The sequence below is a fragment of the Zingiber officinale genome, chromosome 7A (assembly GCF_018446385.1).
Source record: "Zingiber officinale cultivar Zhangliang chromosome 7A, Zo_v1.1, whole genome shotgun sequence".
Taxonomy (NCBI): Eukaryota; Viridiplantae; Streptophyta; class Magnoliopsida; order Zingiberales; family Zingiberaceae; genus Zingiber; species Zingiber officinale.
In genome coordinates, this window is record NC_055998.1 from 111037882 (window position 1) to 111061575 (window position 23694).

A 23694-nucleotide genomic window follows, 5' to 3' on the forward strand; every position below is an offset into this window, starting at 1 on the left:
AATAACAGTAAATGAAACCAATCACCACGCAGTTTATATAAGTATTCAGCCTCTGGCTGTCACAACCACGCAGTTATAAAATAAACAACATAGTAATACTCTGACTCGAAATCAACCCTACTCAACTACACTCGTAAAGCCCAAATCCGATTTTCTTACCTCTTCTGCCGTCCAGGCAGACATGTAGTAGTATAAAATCGAAAACAAATCCATCAACGAGACAAATTATATAATATCTAAGTATTCAACATTCAAATCCAAATATAGTCAAGTGAGAATCAAAACAATACAAACGATAGCAAATAGCTGGAGGTCTGCAGGGGACTAGCAACTGGAACTCCCTCCTGACAGCATCAACCTGAAAATAACAACAATGGAGGCGGGGTGAGTCCAACACTCAGCAGGTACAGTTGATATGCAAAGTAAAGAAACAACACCTAGCACTAATCATGCGTACAGTCTCCTGATAAGAAAGATAAGAATGCATCTGAAATAAACAGGAGAATACTGTACTAACCAGGTCCTGAGTATAAGGTCAAACAGTCCGAGGGATAAGGAAATCCTGTATGCATGTCAAACATAGGTATCCAAACAATATGCAGCATATAAATGCAGCAAACACAAACACAAGCAATAAATGCATCATGCATATGATGCCAATGATGCGTCCTGGTCACCCCTGACGCCAATCGATCATCTCATACAAAAGTGAGGCCGAGTGGGTAGGGTTGTGACAAACGTGCACTCTGTCGTCACTACTCCCGATGAGTGACCGAGTGGACGGATGTTGCAATACACCTATCCTCCTACCCCAAATCATAGATGGGGAGCGCAATGCTCTCAACTCCCGGTACTCGATGAGGAGGAATCCCTTCCGGATAACACGTTGTGTCACACTACCCATGGCGGACCAACGGTTAACAGAGTCCCTACTGCAACACACACTGGCTGAATCGACCACTAACCCATGAGTGGTGGTGTGTGCAGATCCATGTAACTGGCGATGTGCTCAACAATAATGGAGCGGACTATCGCACAGCATGCAATCATGCAAATGGTGCATGGCACTAACCACAAGAATATCCTGACCTAATCCACATATATATAAAAATACATCAAAGGTCAACGAATCCAAAACAATCCAAAGGTATACAGAAAGTATAAAACCTAGGTCCTGAACATGGTGAAACATGGTATATCACTACCCCTATAAGCAGGTATAAACAGGTAAAATATACCTGAGATGCAAAACCAATCAATCAATCAAGCATGTAAGATTTGGGTAGTGATTAACCGAAACAGATAAGAAAAACAATTAATACAACATGTTAATTTAATTACTAAGCATATCAAATGACATAAGTCAAAAGTACCCGCCTCCGATAAAATGGTCCAAATCTGACTCCGAGATACTCGTCTCGCGTCAAAGTCCTGTGATGCCAATGTAAATATATTTCATTTAACTACAATTCTCATAAATAGCTAAATGAAATCTCTAACCCTAAATTAGGGCAAACCCCTAATTCAAAAGCACATAAACCTAATCAACATATAAATCTAATCAATCTACACCTGATCCATTATCTAACTACAATGCATAGCAAACATCCTACAACATACCTCAAATCACAGCCCAAAGCTAGTTGCTGCCTGAACAAAGGTAGTTACTGGAAACCCAAGTAATGCCCTGCAATTCACTGTTCGGATCAAAAGGGAGCTCAAGAGTTCATCACAGCCAACAACAACCTAATTATAGAACAATCCATGCACCTTACCTCTACCTCTAACTGCCCGTGAGGACCAAGAATTCGACGAGTTGCTACTGGAACCTCGTGACCTCTATGGAAGCAGCCAAAACAATTTGCCAAGGAATATTTGCAAGCCACCGAGGTGAAATCTGGTGCAGCCAAAAACACAACGAACCTTCTCGATAAAATCATAAGAAAATCTATTAAAATTTCCTGTAATATCTATTCCCATTACCTCTTCTTCGGTGATGCCAGAGGGTAAGGGAAAGGAGAAACCGGCCGAGGCAAAATATCCAGTGGTTGTGGCAAATAGCTAGGGTTCCTTGCAGTGCTGACCAGGAGTTAGGAGAGGAAGTCGCGCCCGACAGCAGGGGCTCATAGCGTCCGGCGCGGCCACAACAGCTTCAGAGTAGGGCACAAGCACAGAGGAGAATCGGTGTGGTGAAACACCTCCGTGACCAGGAGTTGCTACTAGGGCTCGGGTGCCGGCGGCTAGGGCACGGGTGCCGAGAGGAGAAGAGGAAGAGAGGTGCGGCGTCGGCACCTAGGGCACTCCTCGAAGGAGTAGCCAGCGACACTGCTGCTCGGCGCAAGACGGCGGCGTCGGGATCACTCCGTGAGGGCGACTGTCGGCAGAGGAGAGGAAACTTCTGTGGGCGTCGGCGCCGTCAACAAGGACACTAGGGCACAGCCGACGGTTTGTCCAGCAGTGGCTCGCGCTCGCCGGCGCTTGGTAGGCTCCGGGGAGGAAGAAGAAAGGCAGCGTCGGCACGCGAGGGAGAGGAGGAGAACCGCCGTGGGCGGATATGGCAGAAGGCTTGCGGGCGCGAGGGGGGAGAAGGTCTCGGGGAAGAGGGAAAACGGCGAGGAAAAAATAAAGTAAAGAAATAAAGAAAATAAAAGAAAAAGGAAATGTAAATATAAACATTTCCTCACTTAAATGGGATAGCCTAAATAGGCTTTTCCGGACCCGTTTTTATCCCCGTTAACTTGTCCATACGAGCTCCGAAAAATTTCCGAAAAATTTCCAAAAATTCCGAAAAATTCCTTTAGTCATATTCGCCTATTTTCCGGTATTTTACAGTTGTGATAGCCAGAGGATGATTAAATTATATTAACTGCGTGGTGTTTGCTTTTATTTATTGTTATGATTCTAGCCGCCTGTGGCTGAGGTATATGTGTTATGTAGAAGTTTCAGATTGTCCGTCGTATAGGGGAGATGCTGCCGAAATTTCTTCGGACAGAGACTCCTCCGGGGCGTGACAGAATGGATCTCAAGAGGGGTTGAGCTAAGAAGATGGAGGATGATAGATTCTAAGATTTCGATTTCCTTGTAATGCTAGGCGATATTACATAAATTGCTTAGTTCATATCCTTTATGTTCATGTTCTTGTAGAAAGTTAGATTCATTACCGACTCTCCCCTGCAGTGGATAAGCCAGCATGATCTCCTACTCCATGTCCTATACTACATAATGGAAATAATTCCTATGAAGTCTGTTAGTGGGGCAGCCCTGTCACGACGCCCCTCGGTCATACAACACAGAAACACACTAACACATAATAACATAGAAATAGAAATAGAAATTACGCTCGATCCCCTACTTCCTTGTGGAGATTTGCTTCTCCTTTCAACCTTAGACGTCCATTAGCGGGGCAGCATTGTCACGATGCGCCTCGGTCATACAATCTAGTGTATTCCCCCTACAGGATTAATACTTCTACACAATTATTTGATAAAACATACAAAAGATATATATAAGCATTCACACACACACATCATCAAACATGAACAAGGCATCAACAAGTCATTGAATAGAATCATGACAAATCTACATAGTTTTACATCTCCATCACATCACAAGTACTTCCTACATCCTAGATCTGGAGATCTACTTCATTGCTAAGGAAGAACAAACTCAAAACATAAAATAAAGCATACTTATATCCGAGAAGAAGGGAAAGAAGAGATGTTTGTTGGTGTAGCAGGGTCGGCAAGAGAGGGGTGAATTACCTGTAAAATAAGATTATACCCTCCTCAAGGCTTTCAACATAAAATAATAACAACTATAAAAATGATGAAATAACAGAAAAGAAAGGGAGACCAAAAATTGACTTGGTTACAACCAAGACGGTTGTTAATCCAAGGCAATTGAATAGCTCCACTAGCATAGTCTCCTTCACTATAGGCGGAGAAACCTTTTTACACTTAGAGCGCTCACTAGTTTCTAGGAATTGATTACAAAGTTGATTGCTTGAATGAATGAATATTTTCTAGCTCTAGGGGCCTTTAAATAGCTCCTGAAAATCCTATCTCGAATGTCTAAGGCGCCTCCAACAAGGTCCAAGGTGCCTCTAACCAAGTCAATCGGATAAAACTTTATCCGATTGCAAAGGGCGAGTTTTACTGGGTTTGAGGCGCCTCAAACGGCCTTGGAGGCACCTCGGACTGGGTCTGAGGCACCTCCAAGCTGTCTGAGGCGCCTCAGATAGTGGAGGCAGCTGAGGTGCCTTCAGCATTGGTCTGAGACACCTCTGGCTAGCTTCTTCAGCTCTTTTTGGCTTTCTTTCTCCTTCCGAAGCTCCGATTGATTGGGTGATTGTGGCCAACCGAAATAGGGCTCACCCGAATCCAATTTCTGGCCTTTGACTCGAGCAGTCTTCTATCCCAGCTTTACATCCCTTGAACGTCGCGTACATTCTTCTCGCCCACCGGTGTACTCTTCCACGGCTTTCTCGTCCTTCGGACACACCGAGCCCGTCGGCTCCCTTCCCGTGCCGTCCTTCTCGCTAACTACGTCTTCCGCTCGACTTCCTGCACTCCTAATCTCCTGCATACTTAGACACAGGGATCAAAAATAAACAGGACCTAACTAACTTGGTTGATCATATCAAAATAACCACGGGGCCCAACAATATTTGCCGATGATTCCGATGTCTTGGGGATGCCTCCTTACTTCGAAGATGGACGGATCATGAAGGAATGGAGGAGAATGAATCTCTAGGGTTTCCCCCTAAGGGGAGAACCCTTCCCCGAGGAGAGGGACGAAGTTCAAAACCCAAGATGAGTCAAAGAATGGGGATCTTGACCCTTTTATACCTCCTCCAAGCTGCCCAGGAAAATTAGGATTACAAGGGTTCGGTAAACCGAGTTTTTCACCCATTAAATCAAGTTTTCTTGTGATTCACCCTGAATCAAAGTTGTAAATCTTGAAATTATCTTCAATTGATACTTGGATCGAGCCTTGGCTCCAACCGAGCCGAAAGTTATGGTAGTTCAAAGTTTGGTCTGCAGTCTGGGCGGAGGTCCAGTTGAACCCGCGGTTGGGAGGCACGGTCGTGCCATGTAGCACATGCATACAATGCTTTCTCTCTGTTGGATCTGAAGCAAAGTTGTAGATCTTGAAGTCTGCTACGTTTTATTATAAAGAACATCTTGAAACTCCAATGGAGCACAAAGTTATGGCCGAATTATGATCGATCTGTAATCTGCCCAGAATTCAACACAGCTCTGTTTTGGCGTGGCACGGCCCGTGTTCTTCGTCACACAGCCTCACACGGCTTTGAGTCACATGGTCGTGTGTCTCACATGGTCGTGTGTCTCACATGGTCGTGACCTTCTTCTTCTCTGCCGAGGTCACACGGCTTTGTAGATTCACACGGTCGTGGCCTTCCTCCCCTCTGGATTGTTGGCACGGCCATGTGCTGCTTGGCCACGAGGATAATGGCACGGTCATGTGGGGCACACGATCGTGGTCTTCTTTGCATTGGGTGTTGGAACGGCCGTTCCATTCGACACGGCCAAGGCATGATAATGGCCACACGGTCGTGTGGCCTACACGGCCCAATCTCCTTTGTGTGTTTTAGCTCCATTTTTGCTCCAAATAGTGTTCTGTCAATCAAAACAAGCAAAGAATAGATCTCTGAACAAAATATAATGGAAGTATGACATTATAAAGAAATAGGGTGTGATAAGCATAGATTATGCAAATGAAATACAAGTAGATGTGTGTCAAACATGCATAAAAGTGTATATAATCAACGCACAACAACCATCCTTATCTTATTGCCAATCATTGAGCAAATGATCCAATACTAACTTGGTCTCACCTATCAAAAAAATATAAATAAATAACCAGGTCAAATATCGTCGAACTAAGATGACCGATTCGACCTTACAGAAATATCCCACCAACCATCAAGATAAATCGAGAAGCACTCATGGTGGGTGAACTAAAAGTCGAACATTCCTTAGTTTTGTTCCTCATTTGGAGAAAAAATTCCTACAAATACGCCGTAACAGACAATCAAACTGTGGGTATCTAAGTGACAACTAAACACCCTTCCACCCCACTATAACTCTGGAGGTTGGTCTCACTAAATCAAGCTCTCAAGCTAGAGTGTATTCTATCTAGTTCGTATATATTCAATTTCATACCTACATCAGTAACACAGAAGGTTTTAACTTAAACCCTTTGCTCCACATAAAAAATATCTTGAACTGAACCAATTAAATTTTTAAATTTGGTTTGGTTTATTTAAAATTTTAATTTTTTTTAACCTAAAAAATTGATTAATTGGGTTCAGGTTCGATTATAAAATTTATTATTCAATTAAACTAAATTTTTATACTCTATTTTTTAGACCAAAACTAATTTTATTAAACAAAACTGAATGTTTAAACCCTAATTAGAAAAATTCGGTTAACTTAGTTTTTGACCAAATTAACCAATATTTTATCAGTTCAGTTTATTCAGATTTTTTTAAATTCGGTCAGTTTGGTTAGTTTGAAAATAAATCGGTTCGATTTTAACTGAATATTCACCCCTAAAGAGGGAGTGAATAGATGCACGTGTGGATTTTTACATTCGTTAGATTGATCATTTGCTTTTCTACAAAAACTATTACAATGCAACATAAATAGAAAAAATAAGTGGAACAAAATAAAAAAGTACTGACACGCAGAAAGTAAATCAATTTTACATGGGTTCCAAACTAGTTCTTACTATACTATCTATGACACTTCTATGGGTCAACCCTACTAACTCTATTTTCTTTTTACCTTTTTAGACAATTTTCATAGGATAAGAAATCTCTTACAATTCATGTTCTTATAGAAAATACAAAGCATACAAAAATACACTAAAAATAAATAAATAATAAATTATAATGAAATAATTGAAAATGTTACAAAAATAATTGTAGATCGTTGTTTGGTCATTGTAAATTGATGTAGATTTGTTCAAGTAGGTGATGTGCAATTTTTACAAGTGTATGGTCATCATCAAGTAATAAAATATCATCCACTAGGACCGTATTATTGAGTACCAAAATATTCACCAAGGTGGTTATCTAGACAAACAAGAAAAGATGTGTGGGAAGAGAACTAACAGTGATCAAAAGAAAACGGTGAGAAAACTGGTTTGAAAGATAATTTTAGAACTTCGGTTTCACCACAATAATTATTAACGAATGTAATTCTTCTATTTCAATGTAAGATTATGTTGAAGGGATTTGTCCAAAGGTAATAAAATGTGTCTTTTGGAAGAAGAAAAGAAAGAAAATACCAATGTGTCTACCCTAATTGCAACTCATAAAGTGAATTAGGACGGTCCATTTAAGTTTTATGACAAATCATGTAAGCCTCGAGAGAGTTCAACTACTTTTATAGTAACCATACTAGAGGACATTTTCTTAGAGAGGCTCCTATCATGTGAACCCTGTGATCCATGTTGTCTCACTGCAAATGCACAGTTAAGTCTTTAAGTAATAAAATATTGAATCCATGGAGATTGTTGATTAAGCACTAGCCAAGTTCGCATGGTAAGTTATCTAAACAATCAAAAGTTGTGTTGGTTACGAATGTGAGAGAGAGAGAGTAAGTGAGAAAGAGATAAGTTGGCTTTGGGGAGAGATTCTAGGATTTCAGTTTCACTATAATGCTAGTTAATGTCCCTATGTATTATCCATTTCCTTCCCTCCATGCTTATATTCTTGTAGGAATTCTAATCAAATTATCAGAATGGACCTGTTAAGGTTATACGGGAGTGTTTACACTAATTTCCAACATAATTAAGTAAAGAAGTAACTCTAGAAAGTTCACTTAAAGGGATATCTTATGTCACTAAGAGCCCCACAGTCCTACTTTCTAGAGTTTTCTCATTTACTTCCGAACATTAGATTAATGCTATAAGTAAATAGATAATATAGAAAATCTGGTTAAAGGGATATCCCCTGTCACATGAGGGTCCTTTGGTCATATAATCTAGATTACATAAGTCACTTCCTAATATTAAGTTGGAGAAAGCTCATTAGACTCTAATTATCTAATCCCTTGCAGAGAATGATCCCCTATTTCAAGGCAATACTCTATAAAGTCCAGTTAAAATGATATCCTCTGTCACTAAGAGCCCCGGGTCATACAATCCAAAGCACCTCTTCTATATGGTGACAAATCATTTACATCCATATGCATTTACTACACAAACATTTAATCAAACACAAACAAGACATGACATAATATATTAAGTCATAAAAATATCATAGAAAAAGGAAATAGACAAATTCATAGTTCATAAATCACATCACATCACAACTTCTCTCTGCATCCTAGAGTTCATAGGTTTACTCTATGGAGAAGGAAGAACAAACCAAAGACATGAAAGAAAGTATTCTTACAACCCAAATCTGAGAATGGAGGAGAAGAAATACTTTACGTGGAGATTGTCGATATCTTCGGGATGTTTCCTTGCTCTAGAGGTAGATGAATCATCGAGACGGCTCTTGGATTGTAGATCTAGGGTTCCCACAAGGGGAGAACTCTTCCTCAAGGAAAGGGGCAGAGCCCCAAACCCAAGATACCCCAAAAGAAGGGCTTATTGACCCTTTTATAGGCCCACATAGGCGTATGAATCACGCTACACGATCATGCCTCCTAGGCACGACCATGGCATAATTGCCACTGGAAAGAAGGCACAATCATGCCTTTGGGCATGATCATGCCTTTTGGGCACAACCATGGCATAAGAGCCTCTAGTGGAGGCACAACTATGCCTTTTAGGCACGGCTATGGCATAAGAGCCTTTGGATGTGAGGCTCAGTCATGCCTTTTGGGCACAACCTTCCAATGGGAAATTACTCTGGAGGAGGCACGGCCGTTCTAGGGAGGCACAACCAAACCATAGAAGTCACTAAAAAGGGGCACAATCATGCCTTTTGGGCATGACCTGAATATAAAACATGTTACTCCTAGGAGATGTAAGGCACGGCCATGCCTTAGAGACACAACCATACCTTAGAGGCACAGTCTGCCCATGGAACACATGATTGTGTGACTATGAGGCACACCGGTGTGTGCTGCTTTTCTTTCAAACTTGCTCCAACGTCTGATTAACTCTATTTTTATTCTAAAATATGTCTTGTCAATAAAAATATGCAAAGAGTAATTCTCTGAACTAAAAGAGTAAAAGTAACAAATTCACATAGAAATAAGGTATGCAAATCATGTTCATGAAATATAATAATATATATGTTAAATGATGCTTAAAATAGTTATATTCTACATGCATCAATCCTCTAGACACTACCCTTAGTGTGAGAAACTCTCAAGTCAGTTCTATAGGTCAAAGGTTAGGGTTCACTGTTAGGTCCGTCTTGTATTCTCTATGAATACAATCGTATGTTTATATGCCTTGGTTATGGATTAGCGCTCACCAATCGATCTATCAAAAAGAGGTTAATGTGTAAGTTAACCCAGCAACAAAGATGGAAGAAAGAGAGCGAGATAGAACCAGTTAAGTATCATACGCATCGCAAATAGGAAGAGGAACAATGCATAAATACTATCAAACAAATTTTAGGTTACTCTCTAATCCTAGAATCGTGGAGACTAGTCCATAACAATGGAGTTACATACAATTCATAACCATAGAGAAAATCATTCTGTAACTTGAAATAAGAATGCAGTTTAGAAAGAACTCAATTGTAGATGATCTCGATGCTTCTAGAAGAACTCCATGTGCTCCTGGGCGAGTGGAATATGTCAACTTCTTAAAGACGGCTCCCTAAATTAGGGTTGTTGTCATGGACCAAGGGGGTGACCACATGTGTCATGGTCGTGTTGGAGAACACGATCGGACATGTTGCTCACGGGCTGGTACAATCCAACCACAATGTTGAACACGGTCATGTCAACTAAAAAAGAACAAAAAAAAACTATTATAGAGGAGTAGGAAAAAGAGGGAAATGGCCTTGTGATACATGTCATCCATCTACTGGTTGTATCCCTCCATCATGCAGTAATACTCCTCCCTCTCCAAAAATGCTCTCCACCCTTGGCAAGATTCTACCAATCTTGACGAGGTATTTTACTAAATTTGAACTTGTATAACATGGCCCATAAAAATATTAATTCACTTTGGCGTACTACCCCATCGCTATCTCCATGTACAAAAATCATATGTACCATAACACGGTGAAGGTAGCAAAAACATGGATTCTAGAGGTTGGTCACTTTTGCCCTAGAAGCATCATATCTCCCTTCATTTGTAAGTTCTGCCCAAAAATTATAATCTTGAAAATTATTGGGCTCACACCTTTCCCCGCCTAATGGTAACTTATAATTAGAATTAAATTTATTTGTAAGCACACAATGGGTCCTTGTGCTGGGCAAAGTCCTCCGTGATTTTTCTCCCTTTCAGATCACGTGGGGCAGTCCTGGAAGGACCCCAGGGTAAGGGTTATCATATTTTGCTGCATAAATAGAATTAAATTTTATCAAAGTCTAATTATTCTAATCATAAAATAATTAAAATGTAATAAGTCCTTCAGCACATCCTTCCCCTTGCAAGATATTCACTTTAATAGAACTTAGAAACTTGAGAGTGATTATAAGGTAGGTAGGGTATTTCATGTTCAGAAACTTAGTCCATCCTACTCGATCAGCATCCAATTAATATCCTCCCTAAGTCTCAATGTCATCAAAACATAGTCACCCATATAGCGAGTGTTAATAATTTTCCTTTTGACTATCACATCATATCCAGACTTTTGATTATCATCATGGAAAATAATGCCAAAAGGATTAGAATCGACTTCCAGTCGACTGAAATAATGTCATGTCAACATCGACTTGGGCTCTATAAAAGGAGGCTCGAGGCACTTGTTCATATATAAAATCTTTGTTTCTGCTTTCGAAAATGTGTCATTCTAATGCTCCTACATTGACGTGGTGTGCTCACGAACTTCAACTTCAATCGGCAACTCAAAATGTAAATTCTTTTCATTATTAGCTGTCGTACATCTTTTATATTGTTGTGTTTACCTTTTCTTGAGATTCTTTTAAAAGATTTCTCCACCTCCAAAGATTTTCTATAAAGGATAATTTTTTTAAATACAAATCTTGTTTTAAAATCTTGAGTACTAGTGTTTACTTAGCATGTTTATTGTGCTAATACTTTACAAATTCTTGCATGCTAAGTTTGGTCAAGTAATTGCTTGATTTGTTACATATATGTACTAAGTACTTTACAAATCCTTGCATGCTAAGTTTGTTCAAATAATTGATTAATTACATATCTTACACAATTAAGTTAGGTTTTGTTCTTGCTTGTTCCAAGTTTAATCTCCGTTGCACACTCATGTTTTGGTTTAGAATTACTTTCATTTATCAATTTATCACCTGGTAAAATTGTAAACGCTATTCCCCCCCCCCCCCCCCCCCCCCCCCAATGTGTAATTAAATCCAACACAAATGTTTGGTTAATCGTGATTCACTTGAACTTCTCACTCAACTAAACCAAATCAATCTTGGTCATCATGACTCATGGTCGATTGCACCAATAATCTTCCTCCCTAACAAACTCTCCTACTACTTGATGTCTCACTCTCGTTAATAAATATATTGATCAAACATTGAAACTTAACTCAAACGAACTCGAGCTTGGTCAATCTTGACTAGAGATAGACTGTATCAATAATCCTTCCTTTTTTATGTTAAGTTAGGCCAACCCATTAGCCCAACATCCAACTTCTTATTCCAAGACATAGATGAAGATTTCCTAACTCAAACTCATCATTCTCCCCCTTTGGCATACACTATAAATATCTCTTCTCAAAATTCATTCTCTCCACCATTTAAAACTCATTCCAACACTTCAATTGAGGTTCCCTACCTTCCATTTTCTTTAAAAGCTAAGCCTTCAGTACTCTACCATCTCCTCATAATAAGTCATTTCATATTCCTTTACAATGAACCTCTCCCTCAAAATATGGTTCCATTTAATCATTGCACCAATAATGTTTTAAAGTTTTTAAACCCTTAGAAAGTTTTAAATTCTATGTCATGAGGTTAAAAATTCAACCTTGAATCCTAACCTCCCTCTCAATTCTTCATTCTTCTCCCTTTTAACACCCTATTTTTATTATCACTAAAATTTTTCACTGAATGCTTATCAAACATATCAGAGGATTAATAATAGTTAAAATACCTAGGAGTAAACTTAGATGACTAAAACAATCTAAATCAGTTAAAATCCTTCTTAACAATCAATTGATAATGACCAATAGTTGACTTATAACATCAACAATTGACTGTTATCTGATAATCTAAATATTTTACAAATTAAAATTCAGAAATACATAAGTAATTTTATGATTTTTGAAATAAAAAATTATATAAACATTACTTATGTCAAACATTATCATGGAAAAATAATTTTTTTAAAAAAAAATACCTCTTATTTTCAAATAATGGCATATTTAAACCTTCAATGTTTCACTTTAACTTTGTATCAACCTAATTAATGATGATTTCTATCAATAAATAAAGTTTACCAATTTTTTAAAATAATTTTAACATCTGTTTCAAAATTAATTTTCAATCATGATCTATAGGTTAAATACATATAACTTGTATATTAGCTTTCACCATGATTGGTTAACATAAAATCTATGTGATTTGATGAAACTTAACTCATTTAGATACATCAAATCAACATCTTGAACTTAGCTCATCATCTTAACATCTCACTTGTGTCTAGTGTATCTCAATACACTTAAGTTATCCTATGATTCTTATAAGATGTAAAAGAGTTATTCTCGAAACAAAGAGATCATGTATATTTATCTAAGTATTACTAATTTGAATCTTACCTAGTATGTCGAAGAATGTCATTTATCCTTAATTGTAAGGAATTAAATCAATGCATACAAATGAGCATGACATATATCAAATGTATATATTTCAAAAGAAATTTAACACATTTGAATGATGCATGTATGGCATGGCATAACACTATCACATCCATGTATGAAGTTAAATAATCAATATTATGACAAGATCTAATGCATGTATGAGATGACATGACATGTATCATGGCACACAAAGCATGGAAAGTATAGATGAATAATATAAAAATACCTAGATCGCCAATCTAAACGGCATCATCTAATATTATGTAAAACTTAACATAACCGAAAAAACTTCCTTGAATGTGCCAAAAATCTCAAACTTGGCACATTGTAGATCATGTCAATTTTGATCAACTCAAGAACTCAAATCTTATTCACACGCTCTAAAATCCTCTAAGATTTTAAGTCTTATTTTCATATATTGTTATACTTTGAAATGTCCTAAAATGTCAATTTTATTGTAATTGGGTTAAATATCCTTCCAATCTAGATTGGCACACCCTATACTCATCTAATGTGAAGGGATCACACTCAAACTCAATATCTATTGAGCTTCTTCTAAACTTCTTAGAAGTTTTAGTCATTTTATCTTTATCAAGGTCAATACTAGTAATGACCTCCCTTGTAACCATGAATTTATCTTTAGACCTAAGGTTAATTTCATATTTATATAAAACTCTATGTTATAAAGGCACACTATCCTTAGACTTTGGTTTATATCTTAAACTATTTTTGTCCTTAGATATTTCTTGCCTACCTAACCCTAGACTTTATTTCTTTGACCCATTAACCTCATTTGTTATTTTCCTAAGGATCTTATCCAATTGATTAAGTGTTGATCTTAAGACTTGATTTTCCATCTCTAAATCATCAATTCTTGATTTTCCATGCTTGCCTTTGTTATTTCTCTTTCTAGGCATATATCTAGTCTTCTTAGGATTCTTGCCTAGATCCTTCCTATCCTTGGGTAAAGTGGGTCTATCATGAGACAATCTAAAATTGTTCTTAGGTTTATTATATTTTCTAATTTCAAGATAACAATCACTTAAATCATAATAATTTACTCTAACATGACTTTTATCATGAAATAAAGGAATTTTATTAAATTGTGATACCTTGGGTTTTAAATTATAAGCTTCCATAGGTTAGAGTTTCCTCCCATGTTGTTATTTTTATGCCTCCCCCTTGGACTTGATTCCGGTAATGCCCGTTGGTTGCATGAAAAGCATACTATGTGATCCTTGTGTTTTCGTACCATATGTTCATCTTCCTTTGGCTTTTCCTTCTCCTTAGGTGTCACCTGAGCCTTGTTCTTAATAAATTTTGGGCACTTATTTTTACTGTGTCCCTTCTCCCTACACTTAAAACATATGATATGATTTTATATTTATTGTATTAAATTGATATACCTTCCATGCTATTGGGGGGCATGAGTTTCCTCCTCATAGGCTTCGAATGTCAAGGGTTCCTCTCATTTCGGTGTCAATGATCTATCCTCCTCCTCAATCCTTGAGGTAGAGGTTGTTGGTGTAGGATGAACTAAAATCAAACCTAAGTTCTGATATTGTCAAATGTTTAAGTTAAGTCTTGTTGTAATATGATGAATTGACTAAGTGTGGAGGAAGTTTACTCAACCGGGAAAAGTCCTAGTCACGACTAGACAAGAAAGTCTTAGCAGATCATGGAAGTCAAGCAGGAAGTCCAAATGGATTGAGGACCTAACACTTAACAGTTGGACTCGATAGGTCTAGAGGACCTGATATTGAGGGAAAGCCCTGATAAGTGGATCCGATGTTGAGATGAGGTCCAAGCAAGTCTAGAGGACCCGATGTTTGACACGTAAGTTGAGGTAAGCAACTGGAGTGGAGAGATGAGAATGTCATATTGATAGAACATGTTGTTGTGACACGTTTACAAATAATATTAAGTATTGAATCCCTCTAACTAATGTAGCATAGAGATGACTAGGGTCGTCTCTCACAAGGAATGTAACTATAGGTTGATAATCCTAGGATTCATTTATTGCTTGAAGTTTTTAAGTTCAAAGGGGGTTGGATTTTGAGTGTTAACACTAATAAATGAAAAGTATTCTATTCTAATATAAACTACTTGCAATCCAATTGAAATGTCTAACAAGCATCACTAATATAAAGGAAACTATACTAAGCATGAAACAATCTGAAATGAACCATAAGCAAACTATTATAAACTAACCTATAAGCACTCACTGATTGAACAAAATAGAAAAATAACAAGCAACTAAAAATTAACTAACAATGCAGAATTTTGAGCATCTAAATTGCATAAACCAAATCAAGGGAATGAATGGGGAATTTCATCAAGCACTTAATAGGCATCAACCAAATCAATCTAAGTACATGGAATCCTTAACATGGAACTAGCATCAATTACAATCAATCAAACATGAAGATTCATAGCACAAGAGATCCAAGACTCATACAAGTAATACAGTCAAACCAATACATTGAATTGAAGACGTAGACTAATCTTGGTGATGAAGAGGTTGATGTCGGATGCTTGCAGGGTTGTTATTAGGCTGATCTTGGAGATGATGGGAGCTGGAAAATGGAAGATCTGTTGTAGACGGAGGTGAAATGGATGGGATGATTGAAACAAAATTACAAAGGAAATGGTAAACCCCTATCTCCTTCGTAACTCTGACCTTCTTCCTCTCATCTCAGAACCGATCAGGGAAGAAGTGGGATGGCTTGCGGTTGGCGTTGATGGAGCATACAGTCAGATCGAATGGAGGGACATCAAGTGGATCGAGTGGGGAAGATGGTGTCCTGAGCTTTTGATGGAGATGAGGATGGACAAGGGAACCCTTAACCTTGGTGAAACTCCGATGACCGATGATAGGTCGGAAGGAAGCGGATCACCCCTCCTCTACTTCGTGTGATCACCCTCCACTATAGAAAATTGACAAACGAACACTGTAGCTTCTCGTACCTTTTAAATCTAATCAAGATTTGAACAAACAACTCTAATTAACTCAGATCTCATTTAACGGCTGGACCACACTAGATTTGGATCAAAAGCTTCAGATCTTGATCAATGACCCTGATCTACCCTCTCTTTAATTTGGATAGAACAGATTATTAATGGATGGCTTAGATCTCCTCGGATCTTGAATGAACAGTTAAAATTACTTCAGAGCTTGATCCTCTCATCTAAACACAAATTTGAGCCCAACTTGGTCTGATCTAATTCAATCCATGATCCCTTGATGCCTACAAAGAATATATCCAAATATTAGCATCAAATACCGTAACTATAAGATAATTTATAATTAAGTCGATAAATAAATACAACTCATGAAATGTGATATAAATATGGAATTAACACATGAGAAGATCAAATGGTATGCTTATATGAATCAAAATATCATGACCAAATGATAGTTATCGCGTATCCCAAAAAGGGATAACCCCTAGGTTGTTGATCTAACTGAAGAAATTAGGATATTTCTAAGTTTAGATCAAGACAGATCTTACTGTCTATTCTTACTCATGCAGCAGTATACTACTGTGCTAACTTTATATTGTAGGAATACTTTTTATACTATGGAACTAACTCTGTTTTATATAATTCAAAGAATTGGTCGACCAAATAGGAGTTTCAGTCGACTGAACCTAACTAATGTGGTAGGGTTTAGATCACGCAGAGCAAACTTAAAACTCAAGTGGATCAGTCGACTGAACCTAAGAATCGATCGACCAACCTAAATTAGGAAACAGGCAAATTCAATTGATCTCTGTAAAGTTGGAAAACACAGGGATTGGTAGACCAATCAAGGTGATCAGTCGACTAAACATTAAATAACATTAATGACACGAAGATCAGATCTCGACGAAGAAGGAAGGATAGTTAATCAGTCGATCAATAGGGAGATCGGTTAACCAAAAGGATCCGTCAATCGAAGACTTTTTCGGTCAACCGAATGCAGCTTATAAAAAGACCTCGAGATTCGAGTCAACATATAACAATTTCCGTGCAACCTTCTAATCTTCTATCCTTCTGTTTGTGCTACTATTCTACGCTTCAACTCTGTGTACAAGCTACAACGCCGAAGAGCTCCAACAATCTTCATCTTATATCTTCATTGTAGGTATATTTATTTTCAGTCTGCATAATCCTTTGTAAGCATCTTTATATGAATTTTAGTGAATTATCCAACGGTACGATCAAGGATCATGGGTCTTGAAGTAGGAGTCGACACAGGCTCCAAACCAAGTAATCAACTGTGTCTCTATGTGTATTTTAATTCCACTGTTATACTTTGATTTTTCCTTAATACGAAAAAGAAAAGATTTGTAACAAGTGATATTTATCTCCCTCTCTATCGTTATTCTGATCCTTCAGAGGCTTCTTTTTCTTCCTCCATCTTGGATGTTAAGCACCCTTAGACATCCAAAATCTTTGTCTCTTGAGCCAACGAGCTTCCCTCCTTGGACTTTTCATCATTTTGTGCTAATGATAAATCTTCATGAAGTTTAGTTAACTTTCTCTATAGGTCACATGCATTCTTGTATTCATCTAATTTGTGCAAAATCTTATTAGGCACCAAATTAATCAAAATCTTAATTACATTATTATGTGCCTTGAATCTCTTGACTTATTCCTTAGTTCATTCACTCCTTCTGAGAAGACTTCTTTTTATCTGTAGGAGATTCAAATCCTTTCATTATAACAAACCAATTCTCTATGTCCAGTTGGAAGAAGATCTCCATTTTTGCCTTCCATTGAACAAAGCCACCTAATATAAAGGGTGGTGGAGCTAGAATGTCATATTGAAATCTATCTTTGAGATCCATTCTGATACCGCTGTTAGGTATCTGAGGATTTAAACTTATGAGTCTTTCTTCCTCCTCTAGCTTTGTACTCCTTTGGTGATCAATCCTCCAATACTACTTGTTAGTGTAGGATCGAAAGAAGCCCTAAAGGGGGTGAATAATACACGCCGCTTTTTTACTTTTTTAGAAAACATGAGTTAAAGCAGTGGAATAATAAGTAATAAAAATCATGCTAACACACTTTATTTTACTTGGTTCATAGCTCGTACTACTAATCCAAGTTCATACTCATTGAGTATTTTCATTGGATAATTCACTAAGAACTAGATCATAATACAAAATACAAATGAGAAAGTGAAGCTTTAATAAAAAGAACAATTATATCGACAACCCGAAAAGAGTATAAACTTAGAGGTTGTTGTCGGGGTAGCATTCTGATGTTGTAGCAGAGTTTTAGAATAGTACGAGAGTCATTTGATCGTAGAAGAATGGTGTTTAGAGCTGTTGGTCGAAGGCTCTTTTATAGGTCATTCCAAGCACATGGATCCCTTCCAAGCACCTCCACCAAGGTCTATCCGATCCACCTTCATCACCAACTTATCCACTTACAGGCGTCTAGACCACTCACAGACGCTTAGACTACTGACGTGGTAGCATCTTGTCAAAATTCAATCTTGGTCGAGTCTATCATATCCGAGGCTCCTAGATCCCTTCTAGGCACCTAGATGTCGATGTGTGCCAACCAGTTAGAGGCTGACACCTCATCCTACCACAAGCCTAAGTGATCAAGGCGCTTAGATCCCTTCCAGTGCATGGATCAGCTTAGGGTGCCTTATCGGCATTTCTAGGATTTTTTTTATTTTTGCATCTCAAAATTAACACAAAAAGCACAATAATAATATGAAATAAAATAGTTTGACAGTGTTTAGACTATCTGATTCTGACTTTTAAATTTTATTGAAATCCTAGGTCAAATCGACATATATTGTTCCCTCAATGGGGAAGCTGTCCTCACCTACTCCTCTTTAGAGAGTTTACCTGTTTCTAAACATCCGGTCCTCTTGACTTATTTATACTTTTTGCTCAGCATCTAACCTTGACCTTCGAGACTTCCCGCTAGACATACGATCCTCGACTCACTTAGACTTCTGCCTGGTGTCTGTGACCCCTAAGGCTACCCATCTAGTGTCCTCGATCCTTGGAACTTCTGCTTGGTGTCCATGACCCTTAAATATTCCCACCTAGTATCCTCGACCCTTGGGACTTCTGCCCAATATCCTCAATCTGCCAAGATTTCTGTCTAGTCTACTCGATCAGGACTTCTTTGCCCAATCTACTCGACTAAGACTTCTTTGCCTAGTCCACTTGACCAAGACTTCTTTGCCTAGTCTCAACTAAGACTTTCCAAACACTTAGTCAAGCTTGTTAGATCACAAGTAAGTCTTAACTTTGAACCTTTACTAACATCAAAATCAAGTTCGATTATCTGGTACTCCCAGCACCAACAATTAGGATCGGTAACGTCACTAGAGGAGGTGAAAAGCAATTCAAAACTTTTATTGTATTTAATCATCGTGATTGTCTACAATGAGTTAAAATGTAAAGGAAACAAAAAAAAAACAATACAAAATGAACAAGAACAAACACAAACCAATTTTACATGGTTTGAAATCCTCAATTCCAACTCCACAATCTACCGTCCTAGCGCCATTATCACTATTTTTCTCCTTGCCAAAGACCTTTTGGAGGTAGAAAAACCTCTTACAAACACTTATTGTTATACAAGCTACACAAACAAAAGTAAAGATAAAGATGAAAAATGAAATACAATATAAATAATAATTTGCACAAGTGATATTTGTTTTAGTCGTTGTTTGGTTGTTTTAAATTGCTTTCTGAATGTCTGGGATGTAGTAGAAATTCCTCTTTAAAGTCTCCAAAATCCAATGTCCAAATCCTACAACAAAACACTCTTTTATATGCTTCAATTCATGGTTATTTTTTACTTATCAATCGACTGCATGCACCCATCAATTGATTGCTCCCTCTAAATTCAACTGTTTCACCTATAGAATGGCTCTTTTCAAGTCAACTTTAATCATAGTAGTCAAATGCATATTATCATCAATAGATTGAAGCCAAAACAATCGAGTGTCACGGTCGAGTTTAAAATATTATGTTCGTTGCAATAGTGGCATCAATCAACTACTCATACCCATTAGTCGACTAATGATGATCAATCAAATTGATTATATTCTGTTTACTACAATAGTGTCATAGTAGATTGCTCATACTCAACAGTTGACTAATATACAACAAACTCCTTTAAACCCCCTCAAATCCAAAATTCAGATTCCAAGCTCATCAATCAACTATTACACCTATATTAGACAATTGTAAAAGTTCTATTTGATTTTAGACTAAAAAATACTATTACAAAAAACACTGTTCATAGTAGTCGTCTGTTGTGTCCATGTAAATATGTAAATCAACTGATGAACTATTTACAACATTAAAAATAGTATTCACATCAAATTTTCTTATGCCAAGAGAGCCCTATATCTTTAGAACTTCCTTGTATCACTAGTATAGGTTAACCTTAGCTTACTAGGGCATCATCCTTGTCTAGTATTCAGCTGACTTCAACTTATCAAAATTTCACCTGTCTAATATCCAGTTAATCTTGACCTATTAGGATTTCATTTTCCTAACATCCAGTCAACCTTAACCTGTTGTACCCCGTGATTATTTTGATATGATCAACCAAGTTAGGTTAGGTCCTATTTGTTATTGATCCCTGTGTCTAAGTGTGTAGGAGCTTAAGAGCGCAGGAAGTCGAGCGGAAGACGCAGCTAGCGAGAAGGACGACACGGGAAGGGAACTGACGGGCTCGGTGCGTCCGAAGGACGAAAGAGCTGTGGAAGAGTACACCGGTGGGCGAGAAGAACGTGCACGACGTTCGAGGGATGAGAAGTCGGGGCGAAAGCCTGCTCGAGGAGAAGACCGGAAATTAGATTCGGATAAGCCCTATTTAGGTTGGCCGCAATCACCCAAGCAATCGGGACTTCGGAAGCTAAAGTAAAAATGAAAAAATGTTGAAAAAACAGCTAGAGGCGCCCTCAACAGTCGTTGGAGGCGCCTCCGCCCTCATCAGATTGAGGGTGCCCTCAACAACATTAAAGGTGCCCTCAACAACATTGAGGGCGCCCTCAATGCCCTTGAGGGCACCCTCGACCTGGCCAAATTGACCGTTGGCAAGCGGATAAAATATTATCCGCTTATCCCCTTGGAAGTGCCCTCGACCCCTTTGAAGGCGCCCTCAACACTCTAGATAGAATTTTCTGGAGCTATATAATGGCCCCTGGAACTAGAAAATAATCAATCAACTCTTGTATTTACTTCCTAACAATGTTTGAGTTTTCTTAGTGTGTAAAAGGCTTCTCCGCCTTCAGAGAAGGAGATTGCTTCTGAGTTTTTCAACCGCCTAGGTTGTAACCAAGTCAATCTCTTGAGTCTTTTCTCTATTTTTTGTCATTTTATTATTTTACTGTTGCATTTTTAGAGTTGAAAGAACGAGGAGGGTATTTCTTGTTTTTCAGGCAATTCACCCCTCTCCTCTTGTCGGCGCGCTGCGCTAACATGACCTACTAGAACTTCTTATCTCATGTCTAACATCAAGTCAATCATAACCTGCCAAGACTTCTCTATTACCAAAATTTTAGCCCTTCTTGACTTGTTTATAATTTTTATTTCATGCCTAACATTTGATCAACCTTGTCCTATCAGGATTTCACCATGGCTAAGCATCCAGTCCTCTTTGGCCTATTTGAACTTCATCATTGTCAAACATTATATTAGACTTCCAATCACCAAGTATCTGATCAACTATAAGCCACTTGGATTTCGTCCTTGTCAAGTATCTAGTCCTTCATGACCTACTTGAATTTTGCCTTTACTAACTTCCTATTGAACTTTCAACCGTCAAGTGTTTGGTCAATTATAACCTACTTGGACTTCTCCATTTGCCAACTCCTTATTAGACTTCCGACTACCAAGTGTTGGATTAACCATGACTTACTTAGACTTATCGCTCAACCAAACTAAATCAATCTTGGTCAACCTGGCCCGAGTTCGATTGCACTAACAATCTCCCTCTCCAACAAACTCTTCTTCTACTTACGTCTTGCTCTTGTCAATAAATATATGATTAAATATGAAAACTCAACTCGAGCCAACTCGAGCCTGATCAACCTTGATGAAAGGTCCATTGCACCGACACTACCTATGTCTCAGATACAAGGACTTTCCCTCATAGTCTTATTTACTAGAAAGTTATATCTTAGACATGTCTTATTAATTTGGTTTTTGGTTATGCTGATCCACCCAGACTTCCTTTGTTATGTGTCTAATATGCGTAGATTATACCTATTTTTAAGCATCATTTAACGTACATCTATTTGTATTTCATGATTATGATTTATACTCATTACACTCTATTTTATTATTATGTCATACTTCTACTATTTTGATTCAGAGATCTACTCTTTTAATATTTTAATCGACAGGATGCATTTGGAGCAAAAATAGAGTATATAGGACAACACTGGGGTGAAAGAAAAAACCATGGTCGTGCATATGAGGCACGATCGTGCCATCATCAGCCAACCATGGTTGTGCCACATAAGCACGACCATGTCATTTGAAGGTTCCAGCATCTTCCATGGTTCGTTTATACCCACAAGACTTGATCATGCCTCTCCAACAGCAACAATTATGCCACAGTCATGCCTCCCAGGCATGATCATGCCTTACATCTCCCAGAACAACATATTTTATGGTCAGGTCTTGCCCAAAAGGCATGGTCGTGGCCTTATTTCAGTGGTTTACATGATTTAGCCATGCCTCCTAGGTATGGCTATGCCACCTCCAAAGCAGTTTTTACCATGGGCAAGCTGTTCCCAAAAGGCATGATCATGCCTCACTTCTAGTGGCTTTTATACCATGGTCGTGCATATGAGGCACCGTCGTACCTCATTTCCCAATGACTTCCATGCTACAGTCGTGTCTTTTGACACGACCATGTGACATGATTCACGCACCCATGTAAATCGATAAAAGGGTTAAGGAGCCCTTCTTTCGAGCCATCTGGGTTTGGGACTCTGTCCCTTTCCTTGGGGAAGGATTCTCCCCTTGTGGGGAACCCTAGATCTACAATCTAAGAGACACCACGACGATTCGTCCACCTCCAGAGCAAGGAAACATCCTGAAGACACTAGCAATCTCCACGCTAAACATTTCTTTTTCTCCATTCTCAGATTTGGGTTGTAAGAATGTTTTCTTTTATGTCTTTGGTTTGTTCTTCCTTCTTCATGGTGTAGACCTCTAAACTCTAGGATGTAGGGACTAATTATGATATGATGTGGATATCTGAACTATGAATTTGTCCATTTCTTTGTTCTATGATATGTTTATGACTTGTTCTATTGTGTTGTTCCTAATTTTTATTTGATTAAATGTTTATGTGGTGAATGCATATATAGATATAAAGGATTAGTCACTATGTAGAGGAGATGTTTTGGATTGTATGATCAGGGGTAGACCCGACCCCGGGCCGGATTTGGCCCGGACCCGGGTCAGGCTCGTAACCGGGTCAATGGGTCAGTTTCCCGTTGACCCAATTCACCGGGTCGAACCAGAACCAGCCTGGCAAGTTGTCGAGCCAGTTTCGGTTCCGTTGGTGCAAAACTGACGGACCGCCAGTTCGGCCCACCGGTTCAACATTTATTTATTTTTATTTTTTTTTTTTTGACCGGCTTGAATCGCCTGTTAACTGGCAGTTCATAGCCGTTGGGAGAGGGTGGGGTGTTTTTGGGTATTTTTCCAACGGTTAGGATCATTTGACCATTTTTTGATCAATGACTATGATTTAGTGTTCGTTACTAT